The sequence below is a fragment of the Mytilus galloprovincialis genome, chromosome 9 (assembly GCF_965363235.1).
Source record: "Mytilus galloprovincialis chromosome 9, xbMytGall1.hap1.1, whole genome shotgun sequence".
NCBI lineage: Eukaryota > Metazoa > Mollusca > Bivalvia > Mytilida > Mytilidae > Mytilus > Mytilus galloprovincialis.
The window spans coordinates 19,327,748-19,339,206 of NC_134846.1; the positions used below are offsets into that span (position 1 = coordinate 19,327,748).

Consider the following 11,459-nt stretch of genomic DNA (forward strand, 5'->3'; position numbering starts at 1 on the left):
AGGCTAAATTAGCACTCAGCTGTCTAAAAATGAATTTTATTACACAATACCTTTCCTATTTGAAAAATCCACCGGGGTCAAAATGCGAAACTAAACTCCTAACTGTGTATTGCTACCTTAGTGGTTATAAACCTTGTGTTAAAATTTTATTTATTTCTATTTACATATACTAAAGTTATTATCCGGAAACCATCTGTCTTCGGACGACGCTGACGATGACGCAGATGACGACGACGACAACGTGATACCAATATACGACCAAAAAAAAATGTTTGCAGTCGTATAAAAACCGCTAAGTGAAATGAACCTGTGACTTTCAATTAACATCATTATTATACCAGATCTACATTTTCTTAAATTGAAATAAAATATAATTCAAATGTAAATAAATGGATGGTAAAAAAAATGCAGTGTTATTCTTTCATTAGCAGTTGCTTGATATTGCTGTTCATGGGCATTTATCTCCAGGTCTTAACATCGTAGCAATACAATTACTGGTGTTTTTAAGCTGTCGGTAAACCACGAAAATAAGGTTGAGGTTTACCGTCAAATACCAACGAAATTGTTATGCATGTCTATTAGAGATATAAATCTACTTTTTCTACCTTCTGATATATAAAGCTTCAGATTATTGGATCCTGTTTTTCTGTTTATATCTAGGAAAAGGAAAAGTCGTCTTGTTGAATATTTAGAGTTTTCAGAATTGCACAAATAATTAGCCTCGACAAAAAGAAAATGTTTAGTTGATGATATAAACGTCGTGATCAGAATTAGCCACGATATTGGATCCAGTTTTCTTTCCCATTAAGGTGCAATTTGAAGTCTTCTTGTTGAATTCTGCAACATAACATTCTTTCATGAAGGCACACATGTAGGTACAGTAAATGTCACTATTCACAATGGCGCTGCTAAGGATTATATCATGTCCTGCATAGCTGTAACCTTGGAATCCACAGGTATACGGAAGGGTAACTAATGGATAAAAAAACATGTAAATTAATTTAATACTACATATTGTTATTTATATAGTTTTTAAGGGGTATTATATACGATTAAGAACCAAAATAAAAACAAAATATAACTACTTTTTCAACATATATGAAAGTAAAATATATAAATAGTTATGCGATATTAGCAGTCAGTTTGAGTCAATTTCGTCCACATGATTCAAATAAACATCACTAAAAGTCAATACGTTAAACGCATTTGAATCCGTATTCATGTTACCATTATTTTTTACCTGAGTGGAACAGGTATGTAGTACCTACTTTTACAAGAAAATAATGTCAACATTGAAAATGAAAGCACCAGGAATGATAATTGAGTATTAATCCAGCCACAAAAATAATAATTCTCTATATATACAATTTATGGTATGAAATAAAATATAACTCACTACTGATAGATAATTACCATAACCAGGATTGTTAACCGTGTATATCATACTATTTTTCAAATTTGAATATACGTTTGGGTATATTATAAGTCCAATAGGTGAATTTGAGTGAAATCAATAGACATGAACTTGACAGCTTAATATCCCATAACAAAATCCTACATTGATCGTATTTCCATGTGCAATTGTTTATGAATGTGTTGTATTGGGCGTTAATAGTCAGTTGATCTAAGTCGAAATAAAATGATAATGAAGAAAGGTAATACAAAGCTGATCTTAATCTTTAATACTTTCAGTGTCTGTTTAACATTTTGTTGTATATACAATATGCAATTTTCGAATGTCGAGGGTTAAATTAGTTTTTTTCGAGCATACAAACACCACAGCTTTGTCGATGTACATGTCGTTAACCTAAGACAAATCATATAATGACAAATACAGTTACTTCCAGTGTTCAACTGAATGGCTCTAAATAATCCATAAAAACATTGTTAAAAAAATGTTAAATTAAAACGTTTAACAAATGTGAGGTATTGGATGATTCTATAATTAAAAATGACTAAATGAAGAATAGTTTCTTGAAGAATTACCTGAACTTAGAAAATGAATAAATGTCCCATGCACTTCAACTTCACATAGTGATAACGTATTTGGATCATTGAGCCGTATGCGTATATTTTTCGAGCATACAATCACCACAGCTTTGTCGATGTACATGTCGTTAACCTAAGACAAATCATATAATGACAAATACAGTTACTTCCAGTGTTCAACTGAATGGCTCTAAATAATCCATAAAAACATTGTTAAAAAAATGTTAAATTAAAACGTTTAACAAATGTGAGGTATTGGATGATTCTATAATTAAAAATGACTAAATGAAGAATAGTTTCTTGAAGAATTACCTGAACTTAGAAAATGAATAAATGTCCCATGCACTTCAACTTCACATAGTGATAACGTATTTGGATCATTGAGCCGTATGCGAACATACTGTCCAATCATCCTGCTATGGCATGTAGCATTTAAAAATGTAGTTGGTGCTTGTTGATGATAACACAACTCGATGACACCGTCCTCAAACCAATTGGGTTTGTTTCTACACGGTTTAATCACCTCAATGTCGAAATTCGAAAGTCTCTCAACTGAAAGAATGAGAACTGAATTTGAAATTAAAACAAGAAAAGTTGGAAAACTAAAAAAATTATATCAAGCCTGCCAGAAATAACCAATGCATTAAATTCCCACCAAAACATTAAATATTTGATTAAGTTCAAGGTCTGACAATCTGCCAATTGTTCGTAGACAGGTCAAAACGTTGCGCTTACAAAAAAAAACATATTAAATTACAATTTGATTTAAAGTAAGAAATGTTACAAAAACAATGGCGTTGTTATATTGGTTGATTGATTAGTGTTTGCTCTACGCCGCCTTAGAACAAATGGCTATACCGCAGCGACGACATAGTTATATGTTAATCTCTTGTCCTGAATCGAATAAAATTATCACCTGTTTACTCTATTTGAAATAACAGTGCTTCAATTTGTAGAGTTGAATTATACTATATTTGCTTCTTAAAACATTTATAATCAGCAAAAAAGAAATGAATTGTGCAAAATACCACAATTATGTATAGAAAGCTATTCGTCTGTACGCATCCAACGATATGTACAACATACCACAACAGTCATCTCTGCCAAAGATAATCACGTTGGTGATGTCATAAATGGCACCAAGATCCACTGCCCACCACGATGGTTCATCTCCAGAACCAGTATCTGTACAAAACATAGCGGACGATGTCATCCCCTGTGAGTACTCTCCATCCACAGCATTATGAGATAGTCTGTAAGAATCGCTCGAATTGGTTGACTGCTTGGTTGGTTTGTTTCTTGCAACTTCCGAGGTATCTTCAATGTATATATAAAATAAAATACAGTATTAATTAACTAGTTCTGATATGCTATTAGACTAAATATGATGTAATATGCCTGTACAATACATAAGTGTCAACTGGGTCAATACGGAATAACTCTGCCAATACGGAATAAATCTGACAATACGGAATAACTAAGCCAATACGGTATAACTCGGCCAATACGGAGTAACTCAGCCAATACACAATAACTCGACAAATACTAATTTGACCGTGATATGATCCGACCGGTACAGGATTTCAGAATGTCTCATTTAGATCGAAAGTCATGATGAACATTAACTTAATGCAAGCTGTCGTCTGGAAGACGCTGTTTATGTACACACTGTAAACATGCCGAAACGTCTATGTGCTGAATATTTAATTCAGATTTCAGTCACATCCATTTAAAAAAGACTTTTGTAAGCAGATAATTCAATATTTTCAGGTATGGGCAATGCTTATGCGTAGGTATGTTAACACAATGCTCATTCCATGTCGACATCACAACTATTTTAAACATTTCAATGGGTGGAACTCGATTTACTGTTTACTTTCGCTTTCACTTTCAATGATACAAAAGTATTAAAACTGTGTTATCAGAAATATACATGCAATTATCTTTTTTTTATGTCCATTATTTATCGAGGTGAAATACCTCAGGAGTTGTCAATATACACAAATTATTTGGCAGCGGTTTGTGGGGCCAAGGTAATAAATATCTTTTCAAAAAAGGTGATGAGCGAGCTAATCCTAATTCACCCGTAAACACTTTAAAATGCATTGTCGTTTCCATTCTTGAATTCGCATTTCATAAAAAAAAATCAACCCGTTTTTTGTTGTGTTCGTTTGTTCAGTCAGTAGGTTTCAATGTTGTATTTTGTTGACGGCTGTTTATTTTGTCGTCGATGTTCATTTCTTTTGCCATGGAATTTGATATTTTCTTTTTGACTTGGGTATCTTTCGCTTTTTTGTTATAACAAATGGTTAAAAAAAAATAATGGGACGAGCAGCTAAGTCAAGCTAAGTCAAGTTCACTTCCAACTAATAACGATAGTGGGATTAGTTTAATGGATAACATAAATTGAAATTATTTTGTGACGATAACGTTTCTTGTTTTATTGATGCAGTGTATATGTTTCAATGTCGGATAGCTTGTGTTTTCCTATGTTGTATTCCCCAAAGGTGACTTTGGAATAGAAATGTGCTCACTTTGGTCTTCTTCTGACCGGCAGTTTGAACCTTGACAAAGTGTGGGGGTGGATCCGTGTGGCTGTACAGATATATATTAGTATGCAGCTACCTTCCGTCAGAATGAAGACGTTACTTCCATGGCAGGTGATATTGAAATATTGAAAAAAGTTTTAAAAAAATTTCAGTTGCAGACTTTTTAGAGTTATCTCCCTTGTACTTTCAAGAAAAAATAATCAAAAAATCGCTGCACAAATAAAAATGCTAACTTTTGTAGAAAGATTTTTATGTAGAGAGAGTGTCACGCACTGAACTTTAAGAAAACTTGCAACAACTTTTTGACTTCTCCGTGGATGACCAGTTGGAAAGACAAATGTCTGTACATATCAAATATAGTTCAATATACCCTCATTTTCCGGGTGGAATTCTAATTTCCCTGACCGTCATTCCAGTAGACTCCTACTACTGGACCTACCTATTGTATGCGTTTTATATAACTTTTGTGACAATTTAACACAAAGAGAATGTACATTTAAAAGTTGTTCATGTTTGCTATAGATGCCTTAATGAAGAAAATGTTTGTAAAAAAAATTGTTCTTCCAATAATTGATTTAAATTGAATAAAAAAAAGTCCATAGAAATTTGATTGTCTTGATATTAGAGTGAAATTTTATTATCCTCCTGATGGAATGCATAAATAACTATTTTAAAATTCAAAATGTGAAATTTGATCATCATACCAATTGCAAAAATCTTGCTCATACATAAACTGCTGAAGTAATAATTACTTCACTAACTTTTCTATGATGTTTTTCAATAGTTTAATGACTTGCACTGTACCATATTGATTCTGTGGTAAGATCAATTCTTAAATAAAGGCTACAGTAGTATATAAACTCATCATAGATACCAGGATTGAAATTTTGTATTTGCGCCAGACGCGCGTTTCGTCTACATAAGACTCATATGTGACGCTCGAATAAAAAAAAATGTTAAAAAAGCCATATACCGCTGTTTAATAGTCAGAAATCGATAACGCCAAAAACAAATAAATATAAAGAATAGTATATATAATTATGTCCATTGCGAATCAATAGTTTATGTTTTCGCGATGCATTTTTGGCACCTCGTGGTTTATAATTTATACACGGAAAGTAGCATGTGTTGATACGTCAAACATACGCACAACGATTTGTGTTGTTGTAAAACCTTTTTAAAGTGCAGTCGTGTCTATGATTCGAATGCATGTGTAGACATGTAATTTGTTCTTCCCTGTTTCTTGATATAAATACAAAAGTACATACTGTTTTATTTAATTAGGTACGTCATGCAATATTAAATATCGTAATACAATTAGAATACTTATAATGATGCTAAACAGCATCGAAAAACTGCAATACTGCAAGAAATCTTAAGGAACTATCTTCTTGTGGAGCAACAACTAGAGTTACTGAGGGTGCCCTCTGTCCTTTCATCTTACTTGTTTTGTTATGATATTATTTAAAGCTTACATTTATTATGTAAATTTTCAGGTCATTATTTATGAGAATGTTGTTCAACTAAGGTTGCAAACCCTTTATAAAAGTTAGATTAGATCAGGTTTAGGATAGTCTAACAAGAGACTCTAAAGAGCCTGTGTCGCTCACCTTAGTTTTTGTGCATATTTAACAAAGGACATTCTCCAACATTGTAGACGAGAATAGACTTCATGACAAAAATCTCTATTTTGTTGATCTTGTATTTCAGTCTGTTTCTTTGACTTACTAATAGATCTTGTCTTGCTGATAATTTTTGTGATTTAAAGTGTTAATTATCTAATATAATTAAAATCATATAAGGCATAACAGAAAAAAAAGTTTCTCTCTGAATATCATAATTTTAATGATAATAGGTAAAAATGAAAAAAAAAATTGTCATTTATTGTCAATGACTCATATAAGAATTTGTCTAACAGTTTTGACGTATAAGGACAATTGGTAGAGCTCATTATTCTGAAAATATTTGCTCCTTTCAGACTTTTACGGTTAAAAAATAATAGACAAAACTTGCATTTTACCCCTATGTTCTATTTTAGCCATGTCAGCCATGTTGTTTGGTAGGCGGAGTCATCTGACACATTTTTTTTTTAAATAAGGTACCCTTATGAATTATGTGGCCAAGTTTCATTAAATTTGTCTCAGTAGTTTCAGGGGAGAAGATTTTTGTTAAAGATAACAAAAATTTACGAAAAATTGTGAAAAATTTACTTTAAGGGCAATCACTCCTTAAGGGGTCAATTGACCATTTTTGTCTTGTTTGACTCATTTGTAGATCTTACTTTGCTGAACACTTTTGCTGTGAACAGTTTATCTCTATCTATTATAATATTCAGGATAATAACCAAAAAATGCAAAATTTCCTTAAAATAATCAATTCAGGGACAGCCTCCTAACAACGGGTTGTCTGATGCGTCACAGCAGATAGATCTTGACCTGATGAACATTTACACCTCATGTCAGTTTTGCTCTAATTGCTTAAGTATCAGAGATATAAGCCAAAACTGCATTTTACCCCCATGTTCTATTTTTAGCCGTTGTGGCCACCTTTGGTGATTGGCGGGGTCAACGGATACATTTTTAAACAAGATATCCTAAGGATGATTTAGGACAAGTTTGGTTTTATTTGGCCCAGTAGTTTCAACAGTAAAAGTAACTTTGAAGGGCAGAGTTATATTCATTGTATCTGTCTTTGTAAATTATTACTTTTAATGTTTAGTCTATTTTTGGTGAAATCCATTTGACGTCGATCGGTGCTCTTACGTGCCTTCATTGTGTCATTTTGCTGTGGTAAATTTTTGTATTCTTGTCTTTCATTTTTGCTGATGTACTTTATCTATGTGCCATTTTCGTTTTTCTTTGTTAACATATTTGTTTGGTTTATATTGATTTTTCTACGCTTTATACTGCTACTCCCCATGCTCAATTTACCGTTCAACTTCCGCATCTCATTTAACAGAGCTTTTTCTATAAAATTGGAATCGTAGGTATAAATTTCCTGTTTTTGGTTAAAATAGTTCTAATTTTGTGAAGAACCACGCTGATTTTATCAAAAATATAGTGAAGATGATATAATCAAAATGCTAGAATTTTTAATCAACAATATATTTGTTGACTTTGGAGGATTGAATATATTTCAACAAACAGTCGGTATACCAATGGGTACTAATTGTGCACCACTTCTGGCTGACTTGCTTTTGTACTTGTATGAAGCAGTAATCATTTGGCACCTTCTAAACGACAAAAAGAAAAAACCGCCTTGCAAAGTTCTTTAATTTTATATTAAGTTATATTGATGATGTCCTATCACTGAATAACCCATATTTCATTCAGAATTTGCATCTCATATACCAGTGAACTTGAAATTAAAGATACTATTGATACAAGAAGGACTGCTGCATACCTTGATATTTTCCTCAATATTGACACAGATGTGCGACTTCACAATAAAATCTATGACAAACGTAATGATTTCAACTTCCCAATTATCAATTTCCCATTTCTCTGCAGTAACATACCCTCTTCCCTGTCGTATGGTGTGTACATATCTCAATTGATACATTATGCTCGTGCTTGTTCACATTACAAGGACTTCATATACAGGAGTGTGTTCCTTACGCAGAAACTGCACCAACAGAGTTATTAGGAGGAAAGATTTAAAATGATACTCCGTAAATTTTATGGACACCATTACAAATTGGTTGATCTATACGATGTGTCTGTGTCTAAACTAACTTTCATGACATTTTTACCACGTCTTAGATTGTGGTTTTACATCTATGTCGTCTGTCTGCTAATTACCGAACGAGACCTATTCCCGAAAACGACTGTTATATCGAGAGTGAATTTACATTGTAATAATTAAGACGTGTCTCGGTATTTTGCATATCATTCATGTATTTATTTTTGATGTTTCTGTTACAGTTTGGTTAAATAATGTGTTATATCTTATCGTTTGTCCAAATAATTATAAAATCGCCTTTTAATACGATCATTTGCATATTCCCGAATATGACTGTTATGCTGAATGTGCATTTGCATTGCTGTGCGGGGTGTCTCGGTGTTTTGTACATTCAACATTAATGGAGTTATTTTTGATGTTTCCGTCATGGTTTAAGTTGAATAATATGTTATGGTTTATCGTTTGTAGTCCAAATAATTATAAGATTGTCTTTTCATACCATCATTGTCATGAAAATTTTTTGGACGAATATTGTGAAAATAATTGTATAAAGTTCGAGTTTGCATGTTAGTTACATAAGCTTGTTTTGATATCCTGTGGTGTTTGTCGTTGATGGAATATGTTCCTTGTTGTTCTGCTGTTTGCATGTTGTGTCGACTTCCGATAAGACATCGGAGTACAGCACTGATGGTACAAAACATATCCGATAAAATACGTTGAATACAAACGTTATGAACATACGAAGTATTATAGCCCTAAATTTCCAACTTTAACAATAACACAAAGTGTCTTATAAAAAACTCGTAAAACATTTCAGCAAATATAGCTTGCAATGATAAATCATATATCAATCATTTCGTGTATGGATAATTGTATGGTTACTTAGCATATGTTGACACTTGCTAACATAAAGTTAAACTTTGTTCTGATGGTTTAGTATTTAGTATTGAACTTTCAAGATTTTTAATATTTTTTGTACCGCTCTCAGGAAAAAGTCTCTTATGCAATGAAGTCGGAATTATGTTTAAGTATTTCAGAACAGAACATGTGTATCCTGGATTTTCAACAATTCAAATCATTAATATTTGATACAATTTATCATATTTTTTCATTAACAAGATGATGCTTTTATATTTACACAGACGTAATACAACATGAACTGAATACAAAATAACGTACCACTTTCAGCAACTAAAAAGCAGAAAAAGATCCATAAAATGAAAAACATTTTACATAACATGTCCATTTTCTGCATGATGTACACGACTTTTATCACAACTGATGGTAACACAGATTGATAGTCAGTATATACTGAATTATGATCAACGCCTATTCGTTTAAATCAATTTAGGTTTGTATTCTAAAAGTAGACGCTGCTTAATTAATAGCAGAATTGCCACAATCACTCTGCAGATATTTCCAATAATCAATTTGTATAAAATGTAAAGGAGGACTTTTTATATGTTTATGAGTAACTTGGTCCAGTTTATTCAACAAAAAGTGCCTTTAATAATGCCTTTAATCCTTATAATTCTTTAAAATGGTAGATAAGACAATTAATTTCCCCAGACGTAGCCTCTATCACACGTAAGTCGTATATAAATGTCACTGAGTTGGCCTGGCGCATGAATTTATGTTTTGGTGGAAATGAATTCAAATGAAGAGTTTGAGTTTATAGTTTTATTTAACGATAAAAGCGAAGTGGAGATAAATATGTTTGTGCGGTTATGCAGTTGTAAACTTGAATTCTACTGGCTGCCTTGCCATCTGCTAAATAACCATGTTCGGCGTGCACAACCCAATCAAATTGTCCCAATAGAATAAACCTTCTTACAAAACACGTGCCTGTAGCCAATCAGAAATCGCGTTATAATATGTTGACCTTTAACCAATGTGCTTAAACTATTGACCTGCAATCATGTGTGCTATAAAAAGAACAAAGTAAGGTACACGCTGTCTTGTGATAACCTTCGTGTATTGCCCTACATAAGGCCAGTTGACCTGTTAGCCTGTCCGCTTGTGGAAATTTCCACTGGTTGACATCTATACATGCATGACGCAATCAATGGCTTTATCAATCTAGAGAAATTCAAATAAAATATATTTATTATACATCTCTGTATTATATTATACAAATTAAACAGTAATAACAGATTTAAAAAAAGAAAACCCTTAAAAATATAAATAAGAAAAAAATATAAGATGGAATGCTCCCGATCACATTAAACCAAACGGTAAATAAAAATATGTTCGAAAACTATCAGATCTGTTCTTCTTCTAAAAATGAAGTCATTCTTTTTTATAAACAATAGTTAAGGAACAGTTGTTGAAAACTTGTGGACAAAGTGTAGTACGATTGAACAACATATTTAAGCCCCGTCTTCGGATCTTTTTTTTTTTTACAGAAAACGTGGATTTTGTCATTTGTGGCATATTTTCGAATTCCCCTTCGACAAAAATACAGGCGAATATCAAACTGAACTTTATTTTGAAGTCCAAATGGAGTATTTGGTGATAAATATATTGAGGTATACATTTTTCTTCTGTCAGCTTCGTCAATAGACGGACAATGCTCGACGTCTCCTAATCCCATGCGTTTAAGTTCTGCCATTGCCGCTTAAAAATTTTCTCTGGAAGCGCTAAAACTTTCATCATTCACAATGTCAATTTTTTCATTGTATGGTGGAGCCTTTAAATATCTATTCAATGATTATCTGAAGCATTGCAGTGAATTTGTTTTATAACGATTTCCATCAGCTTTACGCACATCCATATAGAAATGACCCAACACGTCTTCTAGTTTTAAGGTGTCATACTGTTCAAATCCAGGATCAATTTTCTTTACTTTTAAATACTCCCTTAAAATAGTGGCTGCTGCTATATTCTGCTTTATTGTTTTGTCAGCACTCATTTTCAAACGTTTTTGTTCAATTTCTTCATCACTAGTATCAACAAATCGTCTTTTACCAGACTCCATCTTTAGTTGGCATAAAAACACATGAACTATGCACTACATGGAAAATTAATTGATAGATCATCAGGTTACACGATACACATTAAGAGTGAGGTCAGTAGGCGGAGTTAACTTGTTAATATTGCGTAGTGAAATCTAAGACACTTGTGTATTAAACGTTTCATTAATTATATACCTAATACGGTTAGCATAACCGCACAAAAACACGATACACATTAAGAGTGAGGTCAGTGGGCGGAGTTAACATGTTAATATTGCGCAGTGAA

General features: G+C 32.5%; 1 long non-coding RNA gene across 1 annotated transcript; it reads right to left on the bottom strand.

Annotated features, from left to right (window-relative positions):
* Positions 1-2,304: 2,304 nt before the first annotated feature.
* On the bottom strand, positions 2,305-9,553 carry LOC143046681 (uncharacterized). Its single transcript, XR_012969226.1, has 3 exons — positions 9,399-9,553; positions 3,076-3,306; positions 2,305-2,541 (listed from the first exon to the last, which is right to left on the bottom strand). It is a non-coding gene; the product is annotated as an uncharacterized LOC143046681 (long non-coding RNA).
* Between the last annotated feature and the right edge of the window lie 1,906 nt (positions 9,554-11,459).